Here is a 17,929-nt window from a genome sequence, read left to right as displayed (position 1 = left end):
TGACCTTTTTTTTTTCTTTTAAACAATTCATAAACTTCCCAAAGATCTGATTCATTTTGGATTTTTAAAATACTATTTTAGTAAAATTTCTCCTTAATGAAGTGGTTATACATTACACATAATTCAGTGCATTATCTCTTTCAGCTCCAGTAAGAAAACACCAGGAAAGTAATTTCGTTTCCTCTTCTGTATATAATGAATCTTTTCATGTTTCTTCTAGTTAATTCCTTAAAAAATTAAAACGAATGACAGCCTGAACCATTTTCTCCACATTCATCTGTGATGTTGTGTGGTTAATAGTCCAGTCTCATATTTGCGTGGGACCAGCTGTCAAAGATGGCACCGTGGGGAATGCACTATAATTTTAAGACCCGTTGCAGAGTCACATATGTCCATAAATCTGCATCACTAGAATGCTTATGGGAAGACAGTCATCACCAGATTTGAAAATAAATCCTTTATTGCTTTCATTTTGAACTTCACTCTTTACTTGACTCAAATTATCTTTATCAGATAATGGATGAGGGGCCCTCATAATGAGTGAACAAGTTTTTAGAAGCCATCTCATTTGCACAACTTCTTAACGTTCTTGCCAGAGCCCATTTTGAACACAGCCAGTGCAATTATCTCCATTCCCTTGGAGAGATATCTTCTTGACCTAGTCAAATCCACATCTTGGGTGAGTTTTTCAATACACAGAACTTTGAGGGAAAATATTGGGCATGTTCTACAAACCTCTCTGAGCCTCCAGGACTTCATCTGTGGGCAGAAAATACTTTCATGTGGGAAAATTAGACAAGATACAGGAAGAAAGGTGGTCAGTTTATTATCCCTTCAGCGTGAGTTCCTTCTCCAAGCGTGGCCGTGGTATCGCTGTTTAAAATCGGTCACCGGCAGCCTCCTCTCACTCGCTGGCTTCCGCCCCACGGCCCTCCTCAGAGGCTGCTTCCCCTCGCTGTGTCAGCACAGCGGTCTACCGTCTCCAGTTCTCCACAGGGCCCCTCAGGGAGGCTGAAGACACCCCCGGGCTGGAGTTCCAGGCGCCTTGTGCTGGCCTCAGGACAGCCCCTCCTGTCAGCCTTCCGCCCGGCGCAGAGTGCTCTGTGGCCGTTCGCCGTGGGGCTGGTTCCCGCATTCCCCTCACGGTCTCTACCATCCCTCACCAGCCTTTCTCTCTCTCAGCAGACGGCCTTTCCTCCCACGACGCTAAAACCTAGAGACTCCAGGCAGCGCTCACCGTCTCAGCTGCTCCTCCGCGCTCATCCACCGGTACTCCGCGTCGGGGACCTGCAGTCTTGCCCTCCTCACTGACTTCTCCTCAGCACAGAAACGTGGCCACGCCCTTCCAGCTCCGGAAGAACTGTCTGTCGTGCTTTCTCCTTAGTTGCCTTCACCCCCCAGTCCTGCTAATATTTCTCTTTCGCTGCCAGTGTTTCTGAAAGCGTACCCGGCCTTATTGCCCTCTTTTCCATCCAGTCTGGGTGGCTCTCCTACCGCGTTGTCGATGCCGCCGTGGTTAAGGAGTGCCCTGACTGACTCAGTTCCTAGGAATGGTGCAGGGCACCGGGACATAGCAGCAAACAAGGCAGGTATGAGTCCCGCCTTCATGGAGCACAAAGTATGGTGGGTGCATCTTTCAGGACTTCTGAAAAAAAAGTCGCTGAAACAGGATTAGACACGCAAGAGATCCGTTGGGGGAAGTGCCCGTGCAGGGTCGGGAGCTGGTGTAGGCAGGGAGAGCTCCTGGACACCATCAAAGGAGAAGAGGACGGAAGGGTGGGATGGGAGAAGTCACAGGCTAGAGCGAAGCTCCAAGAAAGTCTCAGCTGCGCTGATGGGACCTGACCCAGCACAAGTTTCCTGTTGGAGAAGCCGTGGAGCAGGGCTGGGTGGCTCTCCAACTCCCGCTGTGCTCAGCCAGTGAGGGCAGGCGGCCTGAGGGAAGCGTGGCCTAGTGCTCCTCCGAGCAGCAGGAGGATAACGTGCCTTTATTCCTGGCGGGAGGCTTGGAAGAGGGAGGTGTGAGACATGAACTGTGCCTCCTGTGGCTACATTAGGTCTCACGGCCTCAGTGATAACCGTGCTTTCCCTCCTTCCACTCTCAGCCCTCTTCACTCCCAGACACCCTCTTTGCTGGCTTACCTATGGGGTAACCCAAACCCTCCTACCCGAGGGGTCTGATACGTTGAAGATCACAGCCTTCTCAGGCCAGGGTTGCTGCCCACGTCCGTTCACAGTTACAGCTGGGTAAGGAGTGCCAAGGAGCACCCAGCTGGGCCATCCTGCTGCCACACAGCTTCTTTCCTGCCCTCATCTTGTCGAAACAGCCCTTCCTTCCTTCTGTTGGTTGGGGTAAAGGATCTCTGCCAAGATGCTGACTCCTCTTCTCACTTGCTGGTCCTTGGATTGGAGGGGTCTGAGTGGTTGGGCAGCAGTCCTAGCTTGTAGTTCAAGGGACTCTTGCCATCCTTCCACACAAGAGTGTGACCCCATTGGTGACCAGGCCCTCCAGCCCTGCAGAGTCCAGAACTGAAGGAAGAAGATGCCCAGAGCGCCCCAAGAGGTCCCTGAGAGTGGTGATAAGTGGGCTACTTCTGTGCCTACTCCTGGCTCCCAGGTGCTCGTATTCTTCCTGCATGCATGCGTGCTAAGTCACTTCAGTCGTGTAGACTTTTTGCGACCCCCATGGATTGTAGCCAAGCAGTCTCCTTTGTCCATGGGGTTCTCCAGGTGAGAATACTGGAGTGGGTTACCGTGCCCTCCTCCAGAGAATCTGATGCAGGGGGTTTCAACCCACATTTCTTACATCTCCTGCATCAGCATGCAGGTTCTTTACCACGAGTGCCACCTGGGAAACCCCATGTATTCTTCCTACTGAGACATTTAGAGGCCCTCTGATGCCAGCCCATTGCTGGTAGCCTGCTGGGCCTAAAGATGGTGCTTCAGATGTATCTTCATAGGTTGTTCCAGTATTCTGTGAGGCTGGCTGATTCTGGAGGGGGCAGTGGGTGATACCAACTGTGTTCTTGGCTGGGAAGTGGTCCCCTGATTGGATGCCATGTTACGTGGATTCTGTCCTGCAGCTCGAGCATTCTGTAAGCCTCCAGACAGGGACACTGCCTGAGCATCTGTGAAGAGGAAAGGCAAATGAGTATCCAGAACAGGGATCGATTCCTCTGAGGGTGGGCTACCGGCCCTTCTAAAGTGGGAGGGGCTCAGTGTTGTTCGCCTGCCGCCACACAGACGGTTTGGTTTGCTCAGTGAGTAATGCCAGAGCATGGAATCACACCCGTTTGTGTCTGTGGTTCACAGGCTAACTATTCGGAGGCAGTGGCAGCTAGATCAGCCTTAGCAAACGGAAGTGCACGTCGTAGAGTCCCATGTAGCGGTCATCTCTGCTCCTGGCTCAGTATTCCCACCCTGCCGTGACAATAGTGAAAGCTGGCTTGTGCCAACTGTCATTTTCGTTTACTTGATTGCTCACCATCTCTTCCACAGTAGAGGCTTTCTGCCGGGTGTCACCGTGGGAAATAAAAATTCTCCATACTCTGTGCACATAACAACTTGCCATCTGTTTGCTTCTGTCCCAGAACTTCTTGTCCCTAGTCTTCCAGTGTTTTACCTTCTAGGTTCTGGGTTAATGGTCTGGGTAGGTCATCGGTCCCTGCCCAGGAATCTATATGTATATTCTTGCCTAGGGTCTCTTTTTGTTACACACAAAAGTAATTATGAGACACATCACTTGCTCTTTGGGGAGCTTTCTGCTCTCCACTTGCCTGGAAACTCCCATGGACAGAGCAGCCTGGTGGGCTGCAGTCCATGGGGTCTCGAAGAGTCGGACACTGAGCGACTTCACTTTCACTTTTCACTTTCATGCATTGGAGAAGGAAATGGCAACCCACTCCAGCATTCTTGCCTGGAGAATCCCAGGGACGGGGGAGCCTGGTAGGCTGCCATCTATGGAGTCGCACAGAGTCAGACACGACTGAAGGGAATTAGCAGCAACTGTGTTACAAAGCCATTTCTGAATATAGCTATATACAATTACCATACACTTTTAGTTTCCACTCACATATTGACCTGATCCATAGGCACACCAAGCTTAGGCTTTTTTTCCCTCCTACAGCTGGTCATAAAAGGCCCCACAGATAGTCCTAGATGTGATCTGGGACAGAGGCTACCTGTTCATGAAGCTGATTCTTGCCCTCTGGTCTTGCTCCTGCTTGTAAACGTTAAGCAGCACTGGCCACTTTTGCCCGTTGGGATACCATACTCTCTTAATTTTCTCTACAACTTCCTGGATCAAGCATCCTTGGCCACCACCCTGTCCTCACTGTTGTTATGATAACTGTGGCCTTCTGGCTGTTAGTGGCTGAGCTGCACCGACTAGCATCTCTTACTTCCCATCCTGAGTGCAGTTCTGTGAACTGCCTGGCCTGCAGACAAGGCCACCCCTGAACTCCTGCGTGTTATTGGTGCCCCTCTCACCAGCACATTCCCAGTGGCTTTGGAATCTTCTGGGCCCCTCATGGAACATACGATCCCTCAGTAGGCCTCCTAGCATCAATAATATATCTACTCCAGCATCCCAGTCTCTTTAGCTTTTTTATTCCCTGGCATTTCCACTTTGTCCAGCCTAGGACATTGTGTTTTCCAGGTTTCTAAGAGCCATCATAGCTGAAGGTTTGTCCCATCCCCTTGGGTCCTTGCCAGGGTAGTAAATCCCATGTCCTGAGAAAATTGTCTCAGGTTATGAATTTTTTCTCATCCAGTTTTATTTTGTAACTCCCTTGATCAAGTGCTGTGTCCCCAGAATTCAGTCCCAGAGGCACTCTCCAGCTCATGTCCTCATATAACACATGATGATTCTTGCAGCTTCTTCAGCGGAAATCCGTTTCCTTCCTTCTCAGGTACAGCAAGTCTTCAGTCAGGTAATGTGGGGTTAATCCTAGTAATTAGCTTGGCAGTCAGACATGTGGGTAGAATTAGTTCCTGACGGGTTATCTGGTGTTTTGTGGGAAAAGAACTCAGCAGAATCTTCCTTCTTGGAGCTGCTAGTTCTTTCTCCAGGGAGGCAGGCCGCTTCTCCAAGCTCTGGTGATTCAGGGGCTCCGCAAAGAAGCACCCAGCCAGATTTTCCCGTTTCCGTGCCCCAGGTTTTCCCAGTTCCAGCCCTTCACTTATCACACAGACCTCCTGTGGCTGAGTACTTAAGTATCACTGATGTTCAGATCTTGATGCTCTCCCTCTGCAGGAGATAAGGGCCTCTTTGTAAACTAGTTAAGCGCTCACCTTGAGCCTTGGTTTCTAATTATCCCTCTGTGAGGCTTCGGTATAACTTAGTAGTAACCAGCCAACATCACTGCAGGCTGTGTTCTCCGCATGGTCTTCATACACCTGCATCATCTCATCAACCGTGAGGGCATTTCCCTCCCCTGGATGCCTCCCAGATCGTCGCTTTCCCAACATCATTCCAAACTCCTTTTCCAGTCTCATCTCCCGCCACCCCTCTTCTCCCACCAGCATATTAGCCTCCTCGCCCTTCTCCAGGCATTTTTTTTTTTTTGGCCACACCGTGCCTACACTGCACTCCTTTGCCTGTGGTATTCCCTGTGCCTACAGTTGCCACGTTTCTGCACCTCTGTGCCCCATTGGTCAAACCCAGCTCAAGCATCATCTGAGAAGGTCATGGAGTAGACATGCATTTGCTTTAAGGTCAAACAGACTTGGGTTGTAATTCCAGTTTTATCACTTCCTGCTGCAAGAATCCAGCAGCTTCCCTGGTATGTAACTCTTCTGTTGGTGCTCAGACAGCGGGGAGGATGGGTCTCCTGGTGCAGCGTGGAGTGCAGCTCCAGGCAATGGTGAGGGTGCAGTAACATCTGCCCATGTGGGGTGCAAATGGAGCGGGGCTGGCGTTTTTTAAATGCATCCAAGGATTTCTAAATGTCAAACCACCTCCGCAGGCCATGGGAACCCTACACCAGTTAGAAGAGTCAAGGCAGTGATTGCTGGAGTGGGTGCTGAGAGGTGTGAGCTGACTTAGCAGTTAAGATTCTGGAGCCAAACGGGTCTACACTCAAGCCCTAACTCTGGTGCTCAGTGGTGTGACCGTGGGCGATTTACCCAGGCTCTCTGGGCCTCAGTTCCCTGGGAAACCTGGAAACTGTAAGGGTATCTCATAGCATGGTCGTGTGGTTAACTGAGGGAATGCATAGAAAGCATCCAGTGTTCTGCTCAGAGCTCTACAGGCGTGGCTGGATGTAAAGGTGACACTGACTGGGCCCCATTCCCGTCCCAGGTGAGGGTCTCTCTAGGACAGAGAACCTGTCTCAGGTGGGGAAAGGCATCTTCTAGGCGGCCTGCGGCCTGTGGCCTGATGAGCCTGCTGGCCTCCTCTGGTCGTTAAGTTTCCTTGCCCCTCCTTCTCTCCTGGCTCTCTCCTTTGTTTTCGGGGCCCCATTTCTGCCCAGATTCCTGAGCCCCCTTCTTCCCAGGCTTTGCCCAGTGCTTTGAATCTCGTTTACTCCCTCACCAGCATCAACATTTACCTGTTCTGTCCTCGTTCAATTAGGGCCTTGCTGGGGAGCCACCTAATTAATCTGGTGAAGCAATTAAGGGCAGGGCATTAGTGGCTGGTAATGCTGCATTCCTCCTGGGGTGTCTGCCGTTCCCTTTAATAGGGGTCTCCTTAACTTGATGCAAAGAGTGACTGATGGGCTCATTTCAGGGCCCTTGCAAGGTCAGCATCACTGGAACGCCGGCTTTCACAAAATCTAGCCGGAGGGCTGAACAGGAGCGTGAGGCTGAGGGCAAGGCTCTCCTGCTCCTTGATGTCAGTTCTCGTCGCTGGGGGCACAGAGATGCTTCAGGGGGCATTTCTGAGCCCCTGCGTGGATCTGGGCCTTTCTTGCCAGGACTGGTGGAGAAGCACTGTCTCAGAGCTTCCTGCCTCCTTGAATAAGTCTCTCTCTAACCTTTTCCCAAACCACCAGTAAGGGGCATTAGACCATACCTTTCTAAGGGTGTCATCCTCTTGCTTAAAACAGGTTGCTGGGTCCCCATGACCTTCGGGTCAAGCCTGAACTCTTTGGTCTGACACCCCCTCCTGCTGGCACCTCTGCGCCCTCCCCCAGGGTCAGTTCCTGCCACCCTCGTCACACCACCCACGTTCCAGGCCAACTGAACGACTTGCTGCTCCTCGAGTCCCGAGGACCTGGTGTTTGCAGTCCCCACACCCACGCCACAGCACTCCCACACCACCCCTGTCTCTGTCTCTTCCTCCCGTAGATGGCCCCATGAGCTCCTATTAATTTTTCACAACTCGTCTATTATTCAGTCAGTTCAGCCGCTCAGTCGTGTCTGACTCTTTGCGACCCCATGAATTGCAGCACGCCAGGCCTCCCTGTCCAACACCAACTCCCGGAGTTCACCCAGACTCATGTCCATCGAGTCAGTGATGCCATCCAGCCATCTCATCCTCTGTCATTCCCTTCTCCTCCTGCCCCCAATCCCTCCCAGCATCAGAGTCTTTTCCAATGAGTCAACTCGTCACATGAGGTGGCCCAAGGATTGGAGTTTCAGCTTCAATATCAGTTCTTCCAATGAACACCCAGGACTGATCTCCTTTAGGATGGACTGGTTGGATCTCCTTGCAGTCCAAGGGACTCTCAAGAGTCTTCTCCAACACCACAGCTCAAAAGCATCAATTCTTTGGTGCTCAGCTTTCTTCACAGTCCAACTCTCACATCCATACATGACCACTGGAAAAACCATAGCCTTGACTAGACGGACCTTTGTTGGCAAAGTAATGTCTCTGCTTTTTAATATGCTGTCTAGGTTGGTCATAGCTTTCCTTCTGGTAAAGTCTTCACTATCCCTTCACTATTCCACCTTGGCAGAATGAGCCATTTTCTCTTCTGTCCTACCAAGTGTGAGAAAAGTGAAAAGCGTTACTCACTCAGTCATGCCCAACTCTTTGTGATCCCGTGGACTGTAGCCCGCCAGGCTCCTCTGTGCATGGGATTCTCCAGGCAAGAAAACTGGAGTGGGTTGCCATGCCCTCCTCCAGGGGATCTTCCTGACCCAGGGATCGAACCTGGGTCTCCCACATTGCAGGCAGATTCTTTACGGTAGAAACCACTCAGGAAGCCTATCAAGTGTACCTCCATGATGATATTCCCACTTTCAAGAAGGTCCTTGTTTTATATGTATCATCCCACATTAAGTGAAGGTTCTTTGGGTATTTGGAGCATGTCCTGTTTGAATCCTCAGCCTCAGGGATTCCAGGTGATCAATAAATGTGTTCTGAATGAGATGAATATGGCTATGGATGAACAAAACTTAATTTGCATTCTATATCTATCACATTTAATCAAGCAATTTATTTAATCTCCGAGTGCTCCCGTTCCCTATTTTGGCAAACGGGAACAAAAGACTAACCTATGGAGACAGAAAGGAGATTTTCTGTACATGAGAGCTCTGCGCCATGCAGGGCACAGACCAGGCTGTCAAGTTGGGCTGCTCCCCTCTGCCTGACCCACCTGGGGACATATCTGAGTTGAGCTGAGTCACGGTACTTTTGAAGACACATGCCCGGATTCACAGGAGAGATCAAGATCCTTAGGGGAAATCCAGTGTTTGCTGAGCACCTTTTGTGGGTGTAGCCTTGCGCTTGACATTTGCACGCTTTTCCCAAAGTTCTTTCTTCGGGTGTCCAGCTTGCCGACTGCGTTGTACTTAGAGAGTAACGGTGGTTGCTCAGTGAACATTTTAATTTAAATAAATTGAACAGTCTTTTCTACATCGATTCAGAGTTTGAGGACCATTTTCTTCTGCTGCACCTTCTCGGTAATTAAGCTACAGATTTGCCTTGAACAACTACTATTATGCTGACAGATTTATATGCTGTTACTGCTGATGGCTTGAAAGAGACTAGTCCTTCAGAATGGAATAAATGTGTTTGGCTTGCAGTTTCTGCCCGATTCATGAGTAAAGAATTTGAAGAAATAAATCTCAACTGTAAATTGACATTTTGTCCACTAATAACATAAAGATAATGGGAGAGAGAGGGAGAGAAAGGGAGATTCCTATGTGTTTATGAACATGAGGAGATAAAGTTTCCTCCTTTGGTAGCTATTCAGAGCCTAGCCTGGAATTCTGGAATAGCTTACTTGTTAAATGCTGGGAGAATCAAATAATTGCAAGTTGTTCAGATTGCTATAGAACGTAATCTTTGAGATGTATTGTCTGTAAAGACTGACAAGAAAATCTTTCAGGAGCCAGAACCCGAAGACTTTCTAGATAAGAGGAAAAAAATCCTACAATGAGCTTTCGGTTACAAAACAGTTTCAGACAAAGGGAGGCGACAATGAAACATAATTTCCTGGGCTTTGCACAAACTGTCTGTCAGCGCCTGGGCGAGACTCTCAGCCCTTCCCTGTCAGACACGGATCCTACTGCATGCTTACAGAGTATTGTCTCCTAAGAACTGTGTACCCAGAGGGGTACACAGGTAATGGTATTTTGCTGATGTCTGATGAGTATGTATTTATTTATGATGAAGCAGTTATTTATAGGATACCTCATAAATGCCAGATAGTTCTTTAGGCACTGGGAAAATGGCAAAGAGCAAAATAATGTCTGCTCTCACAGAGTTTAGCTTCTGAAGACTGGGGCTACGGGTAGGTGGAGAAAACATGGCTGCCAAATAAATTAATGAACAAGAAAAATATCAGCATGAAAAGTGATAAACATAGGGGAACATTAACGTCCCTACAGTGGGAATGGGGTTGGCATGCTGCAGGAACAAAAGGCAGGTCGCCATGGGTGGAGAAAGGAGATGAGGGCAAGGTGGGAGCCGCGCTGGAGCAGCAGATGGAGGTCTAGGCGCTGGGTTTGGATCTTACTCAGCGCAGTGGGAAGCTGCCGGGGGATTTTAATCTGAGCAGTGACAGACTCCAAAGAACATCTAGAAATGTGGGCAGAGAAGAGATCCCAGTATGCTGAGAGTGGATGCGAGGTTTCTAATGAGAAGGTGCAGTTCTGGCTCAGGAAAAACACGATGGTGTCACAGACCAGGGAGACACTAGTAAAGACGGAACAGGGAAAACAGCCTACGTACGATTTGCGTCCGGCTCCTGTTTATAAACTGCTCACGAAACTTTTCCAAATGAAATTTCAGGCAGGAAAACAAACTCCCATGAGAAACTAATGTAATTCTGTCAAAGAAGTGGCAAAGGAACTAGACTGTCTTAGCCTTTTTGACATTTAAACACTAAATGTAAGCCAAGATCTGTGGTTTATGCTTTATCTTATTTAATCATTTCAATTCTAAGAAGGAGATATTACAATTATTTCTATTTTATGATATGAGGAAACTGAGGCTAAGAGACCCAAGCTCTCACAGCTAATAAACAGTATAGTTAACAAACAATACAATTTTTAAATGGGCATATAGTTAACAAACAGTATAATTTGAAAAACAGGCATTTTTCCAAAGAAAACATTCAGATGGCCAATAGGCAAATGGAAAGATGTTCAGCATCACTAATTATCAAGGAACTGTAAATCAAAGCCACAATGATATCACCTCAGACCTGTCAGAATGGCTATCATCAAAAAACCAACAAACTGTAAGTGTTGGCGAGGATGTGGAGAAAAAGGGAGGCTTTGGGTAAAGCCTTTGGAATGTAAATTGGTGCAGCCACCATGGAAAACAGTATGGAGGTTTCCCTCCAAATTACAAATAGCACTATCGTACGGTCCAGCGATTCCATTTCTGGGTATTTATACAAGGAAAGTAGAAACACCAATTAGAAAATATATATGCACCTCAATGTTTATAGCAGCATTGTTGACAGTAGCCTAGATACAAAAGAAATCGAAGTGTCTACCAACAGATAAAGAAAATATGCTGTACACACACACACACACACACTGAAATACCAGTCATAGAAAAGAACGAATCTTGCCATTTGTGATAACTTGAATGGACCTGAAAGTGAAATTTGCTCAGTCATGTCTGACTCTTTGAGACTCCATGGAGAATTCTCCAGGCTGGAATACTGGAGGGGGTAGCTTTTCCCTTCTCCAGGGGATCTTCCCAACCCAGGGATCGAACCGGGGTCTCCTGCATTGCAGGTGGATTCTTTACCAGCTGAGCCACCAGGGAAGCCCTAAGTCAGACAGAGAAAGACAAATATTGTATGCTTTCCCTTACACGTGGACTCTAAAAAGCAAACAAGTATAACACAACAGAAACGAGAGCTGCAGATACAGGGAACAAACTCGTGGTGATGAGAAGCGAGAAGGGTGCGGGCAGGGGTGAGATAAATGAAGGGGATTAAGAGGCACAAATTCCCAGTTATCCAGTAAAGCTCACAGTGCTGCAACGTGCAGCTGCCGACCCTCTCCCTAGATGGCTGGATCCTGATAACAGTTCCAGCAGGGTGTTATTCCACCAAGGGGAGTTGTGCGTTATTCCTGCACCAAACAAGTCTGGAACAGTATCCTGGTTGCCCACCACACCCCTGACTATCTCACAAGCACTGAGTACAATCTCAACACACCCAGAAAAAATTTTGGCTTCAGAATCTGTACGAGCTGCTGTGAATGGATGTATCAGAGGACACCCAGAAAACATTAATGCCTCCCTGCACCAGGCGCAATGCTTCCTCCCAGCTGGCATTGTAGCGGTCCCGAAGACCACCCCAGACGGGTGCTTGCTGGAGTCCAGGCATTTCACCTCCAGGACCCCACTGAAATACAAAAAATGACATCGGTCACTTTCACTGAACGTCTGTATACACAGTTGGTGCAACAACTCGTGCCAGACCAGTTCGTGCCAGACCAGTGGAGTGGACACAAGCTGACTCCTCTGTCTCATCCCCAGTCCTGAGCCCATGAATTGAGCATGAAGTGGGCTCGTGGATCTGAGATCTTATGCTCCAAATGTAGCACATTTTTCTGACTCCAAGAAATGCTTTGTGACTGCCTCACCATTCTGGGCTGGCTTCCTTGAAAGTCTGAAAAAGAGTGATCACTTCAAGGGATTGATAGAAGGTTCTGCTTAGTGCCAGGAAAGGCTAGAGATGGCAAAGAGCTGCTTCCAGCTCTCTCTAAAGCGGCCAGAAAGTATACACACAGAAAGAATCTGCCTGCCATTGCAGGAGATCCCTGGATCCGGAAGATCCCCTGGAGGAGGAGGAAATGGCAACCCACTCCAGTATTCTTGCCTGGGGAATCCCGTGGACAAAGGAACCTGGTGAGCTGCAGTTCATGAGGTCGCAAAGAGTCAGACAGGACAGAGCACCACCACCACCGCCGCCAAGTAGGGAGTACAGTCAGTATTTTATAATAACCTTGTCCTGTGTTGTGGCTCAGCTGGTAAAGAATCTGCTTGCAATGCGGGAGACCTGGGTTCGATCCCTGGGTTAGGAAGATCCCTGGAGAAGGGAAAGGCTATGCACTCCAGTATTCTGGCCTGGAGAATCCCCTGGACTCTAAATTCCGTGGGGTCACAAAGAGTCGGAGACGACTCAGTGACTTTCACTTTCATCGAACTATACTTTTCAAGAATGAAATATATGTGATTTTCGGTAAACATGCAGGACATTTCTTCGCTTTACCAAGGGCGCTCTCTGAAGCAACCACTGAATATCTGTCAGGGTTAAGAGCACACGGCTTGAGTCTGCGGCTATGACTTTGGAACAAGATCTAAAGAGGGCCAAGGACTTGCCAGGTGGGTTGTACATTTCCTGTGAGGTTCTAACGTAGGGGCACGTACCTCACCAAGCACTTATGGGACAGTCTTGACCAGCGGAGAGCTGCTCATGATGCAAGTTTATGTTCTAATTTCGAAACCCTGTTGATTCTACCTCAGTGCCTCCTAACACCGTAGCCCCTTTTCTATGGCCTCTTTCAATATTTTCCTTAGGCCCTTATCTCCCGGTAGTTAATCAGAACAATATTACTTCTGACACATCTTTTCACATTATTACCTCGACTCTTATGGCATTGTGAGACAGATATTATATTTTGTCAGTTTCTTGATACATAAACCTTTTTTCACATTGTAACGTCTTTGAAATCGTAATAGGTTTTATTCTCAATGGCCACTTGCACTTGCTCTCCGTGTAGCAGCAGTGCCGTATTAACAGGAAGGTATCAGTAGCGGTGTATTTGTCATTGCCTAAGCTAGCTCTGTCTGACATATTTTTCCTGGTGAAATAAATGGAATTCATTGTTGTCAACTGCTAGCTCCTAACAGACTATTCAAGGAAGGAATATGAGTCTTGGTTATTGCCTTAAAACCTTCTATTGAACAAACTGGGATATTTTCCAGCAACAATACTTTCAGAATGAATGGGGCTTTAAAATCGCAGAAACAGTAGCGCAGCATTCTTTAAACGTGGCACGCCACCAGGGCATCCATGGCACAGAGGGTGTTTCCGAGCAGATGAAACGTGGGTGCAGACTGCTGTGAAACTGAGAGGGACCCAGGAAATGTGCATTGTGAATGTGAACAAACTTCAGGAATACCCAGAGATTCTCCAACTTTATTGGTTCATGACATTTCCAAGGTCTGAGTTCTTCTTCATAGCACATCTAGGCTAAAAGAAATATCCAACAGTTTCATTTTTAAAATCCTTTGATCCAACAACTTAATAGCCATTTGTAAAATTAACTTTTGGGGCTTCCCTGATGGCAATGCAGGGGACACCGGTTTGATCCCGAGTCCGAGAAGATTCCACATGCACAGAACGACTAAGCTATTGAATCAGTGCTCCAGGGCCCGCGAGCCCCAACCCCTGAGCCGAGCCTTTGAGCCGCGGCTGCGGAAGCCCGTGCAGCTACAGACTGTGCTCTGCCGCTGGAGAGGCACCGCGATGAGACGCCCGCGCCCCGGACGGAGGGGAGCCCCGCTCACGGCCAGAGAAGGCCCACGCCAGCAACAAGACCCAGGACAGCCAAAAACAGAAATAAACAAAGACAGAAGTAAGCTCGTAAAAACCCCTTTGAATTTCACGCTTAGATAGCTAGAATACTCACTACTGGAACGGGTGTGCCTTTGGGGCGCTACACACCTTTTCAAACCGTGGAATCAACTTGGACACTGGCACCTTCCCTTCCTGACCCACGTTGTTTTTTCAGTACTGGCTTTCTTTTATCATGGCAATTGCCAATAACCCAACTTGACAAAATACAGCGTCATCGAAGTGTAGTCTGATCCCACGTTGAATTTATGAATAACTTGGAGCTCATAGTTGGCACCATGTCTAACATACGTCAAACATTATTGTGTTTCCCCTGAAAATATAAACCATCCCATGGTACCTCCTTTAGTTCACTGGCTCCTTGAGGTGGCTTGGTGCATATTTTGGGAACCATGACCTTAACCAATTCATTTGGCTCATGGTTTATTTTTATGACTGCATAAGGGTAATACATAATAAAAAAGTTATGTCTAAGTAAGTATATGAGACCAATTCAATACATATAAAATAAACACTCCAAAGTGATAAATCATTTTGTCATAGTTGTAGTGACAGAAATTTTTCTTTCTTTGAGGAATATAAGTGCTTCTTATAACTGATGGCATCTTATGTTCTATGCTGCTGCTGCTAAGTCACGTCAGTCGTGTCCGACTCTGTGAGACCCCATAGACAGCAGCCCACCAGGCTCCGCCGTCCCTGGGATTCTCCAGGCAAGAACACTGGAGTGGGTTGCCATTTCCTTCTCCAATGCATGAAAGTGAAAAGTGAAAGTGAAGTTGCTCAGTCATGTCTGACTCACCCCATGGACTGAAGCCTACCAGGCTCCTCTGTCCATGGGATTTGCCAGGCAAGAGTACTGGAGTGGGGTGCCATTGCCTTAGATCAAGCTAATAAGGCATTAGATTCTGAATTGATATCCCAGCCTCCAGCACTTAATGCTATGCTCTTTTGCCAGATTCGTTACCCTAACTCAGAATTTTCAACTTTTCCTTATCAGAATATTCAAAATTCGCCTTTGCCTGTATGATAAAACCTAGGTTTCTCAATGTGACAAGCAATGCTTTCTGCAGCATATTCTAATCTACCTACCTCTGTTAGCCTTATTCGTTACCTTTCAGGGCCAAGAGATGCTCAGCTTGCATCTTCTAGTAACTGGTAAAGCACTTCTCCACTCCAGGCTTCAGTCTCGCCATCTATAAATTGAAAGGTTGGGTCACTTCTGCAGTTTAGCTTTTTTGAAAAAAAAAAAAAAATATGGAGACTGACATTGGGTTCCCAACGTTTTAGTCTATGATTAAGTTTGGTGTTCATATAGTTGGCCTATTGTAATAGGACTGTGTTGCAAAAAAAAGTGAACTATAACAACATAAATGAAAAAGCTGAATGAAGTTAGCTATATAAAAACTCAGCAACTGGAGTTTGAAGAGCGTCTGGGTTGGGGTGTTGGGAGGGAGGCATACCTTTCAGGGTGTGGAAACTGCATCCCTTCTCCCACACCTTGCCCTGACAGCACCTCTTCCATCTGGCTCTTCCGAGTGGTGTCCTTTTATGGTGAACCAGCAATCTAGTAAATAGAAAAAGAAAAAAAAGCCTCAGTGCATCATCTTTATTGTCTTCACCGAGCTCTGTGGACCTTACAGGCCACTGAGTCTTAGTTCTTAGACCAGCGTTCGGGCCCATCTAGATTCTTACTACTCAGATTGAACTCAGACCAGGAGCATCACGTCACCTGGAAATTTGTCAGAAATGCCGGATCTCAGGACTGGTGGAATCAGTCTGCAGTTTGAACATGACCCCCGGGTGATTCACAGACACACTGAGTGTGAGAAGCCCTTGGACCCCGTGCTGTCGAGCAGGAGCGCTCAGTATCTGTGGTTCCCGGGTACAGACTTGACCGGCTGCCAACCCCTGGCTTGCGGTCTGATTTGCATCTGACTATCTGCTCTTGTGTTTCTGCATTTCTTTCCCCGTGGCACCTCCATGCCCTCCTCCTACTGACTCTTCAGGTTCATCTTTGCTTCCCTGTCCTTTAGCTCTGCCAGACTTTAGTCAAGTTGGTTTTCCAGCCTAAGTCACCATTTCCTCAGCTATGAAATGGGAATGATAGTATCGATTTCGTTAGGTTGATGAGCTAAGATATGGAAACTTGGTGCCACAGGGCTTGCGTAGCTGCTACTGTTGTTGTTCTGTCTGGAATGGTGACAGCAGTGTACGGCACACACAAAGCCCCCTGCCTGGGGTGTGGGCGCTGCTACACCAGCGCCTGTTGGTGCTGGAGCCTCATCTTGACTTGCCAGGCAGCTCCTCACAGGCCCAGTGGGTCCTGGAGATTGTCAGAAAGCTGACCGTGAGATTTCTGTACGTGTGTGACATTGCATTTTTGCATCATACAGGTTTTTCTCGCACATCCAATGCCAAGCGCCTCGTTTCTGTGTTTGGGCCTCTGGCACTTGGCCCTTGCCAAGCAGGCGTGGAGGGTGGAAGGCTTTCCGGAAGCCTCCCTCTCAGAGCCTCTCCTGTCCTTCCCTGTGAGGTCGCTGTGGTGCAGGGTGTAGCAGCAGCCAGCTAGGGTGAAGGTGTCCTGGTTCCAATCAGACGCTCTCTCTGCATCACACTGCTTGTCTCAGCTGTTCAACGCTGACGTCTGCATTCCAGGCTCACTCTCTCACAGCTGTCTTGTCACAGATGCTGATGGCTTTAGGGAACACGTCTGTCTAGAAGGAAACAACGACAACCCACAGGCTGGTACTGGTGCTTTGTCCACTGTAGTACAACAGACATCCTTTCTCCCTGACTTCCTGTAGTGTCAAACGCTATTGTAAAAATATCTTGAAAACTTTTGATTTAAATGTTAGAGCAATTTCAGGGAAATAGAGATCCGTCACATGGTTCCTTTGGGCCTTTTCCACCCCCAGCTCTAACTGATGCTCATTCTTTTTTGGTTAAATCACCAAATTTATTTTGGCAAATCTAAAGTAAACACACTTCACCCTCTTTCTTACTACTCCCCTTTGGTAAGGTCAGGGCTGGTGTTTGTGTGAATCAGTTTCCTGAAACCAGGTCAACATGAGCAGAGAGGGCTTAGAAACCAAGGACCTCTGGCATTCACTGGAACAGCTTAAGATCACTTCTAAACTGAGGCCATCATCCTCACTGGGATTTCATCACCATTTTCCTGATCAGCTTCTCTTTCTATTACAAGCCCTAATAAAGCTGTATGTCTCACTGGAAACACCCAGGTTCTCTGCACCCTCAAACCTACCATTTAAATCCAAGATGCTCAGGGAGATCATTAATTCAGACATTCGACTGAACAGAGCCCTTTGCCCTTTTTTCCCCCCAAGTAGCAAGTTATGCTAAGTGCAGGAGAAGAAAACTCAATAACTCATGGAAAAGGCATTCATTTTACTTTTAAATTTCAATCACCAGAGTGAAGGGTCAGGAAAGGCCACGACAGAAATTCTTGCAGAAGAAAATCTCCCTGTTGCCCCACAGCCAGTCATCTTCCTGCTGCATAAATCATTGCATTCCATGCTGTGTCAGCTCCGTCTGTAATCCGAGTGCCAAAGAGAAGGGCTTTCTTCAGGGCTTCCGAATGTGATGGTTGTATTTATTTTGGGTCAGCCTGATGGATGAAGGGCCCTTTCAAAATAGCATGATTCATGAAAGGGTCGTTCCTACATATGCTCTTGGTGCTGGCCCAGTCCTGCTCTGGGAACGAGGGATCTGCAGTGCTATGTACGACCCCACCTGCAGCACACACAGGCCTCCTGTCCCTTCTGGGGCCACCTGCGCTGCTCTCCACATCCTCCTGCTTCACTCTTTCGGTTGGATACCAAAATACATAAAGATAAGGAAGGTGTATATATTTTTTTCTTTTTTTTTTTAAATTTTATTTTATTTTTAAACTTTACATAATTGTATTAGTTTTG

The 17,929-nt window shown here is 47.8% G+C and overlaps 1 long non-coding RNA gene across 2 annotated transcripts in view; it reads left to right on the top strand.

The window, feature by feature from the left end:
- LOC138988483 (uncharacterized) overlaps positions 1–8,929 on the top strand; it is a 60,904-nt gene extending 51,975 nt beyond the window's left edge. The window contains exon 5 of one of the 2 annotated variants that reach the window (XR_011464712.1): positions 1,186–8,929. This is a non-coding gene — a long non-coding RNA (uncharacterized lncRNA). Of the gene's footprint in view, positions 1–1,182 lie in introns of both variants that reach the window. The other variant, XR_011464713.1, reaches the window with a different exon arrangement.
- Positions 8,930–17,929: the final 9,000 nt, after the last annotated feature.

Source organism: Bos mutus, chromosome 7 (genome assembly GCF_027580195.1).
Source record: "Bos mutus isolate GX-2022 chromosome 7, NWIPB_WYAK_1.1, whole genome shotgun sequence".
Taxonomy (NCBI): Eukaryota; Metazoa; Chordata; class Mammalia; order Artiodactyla; family Bovidae; genus Bos; species Bos mutus.
Note: the sequence above shows the minus strand (reverse complement) of the source record. Positions and strands in the feature narration are given on the sequence as shown.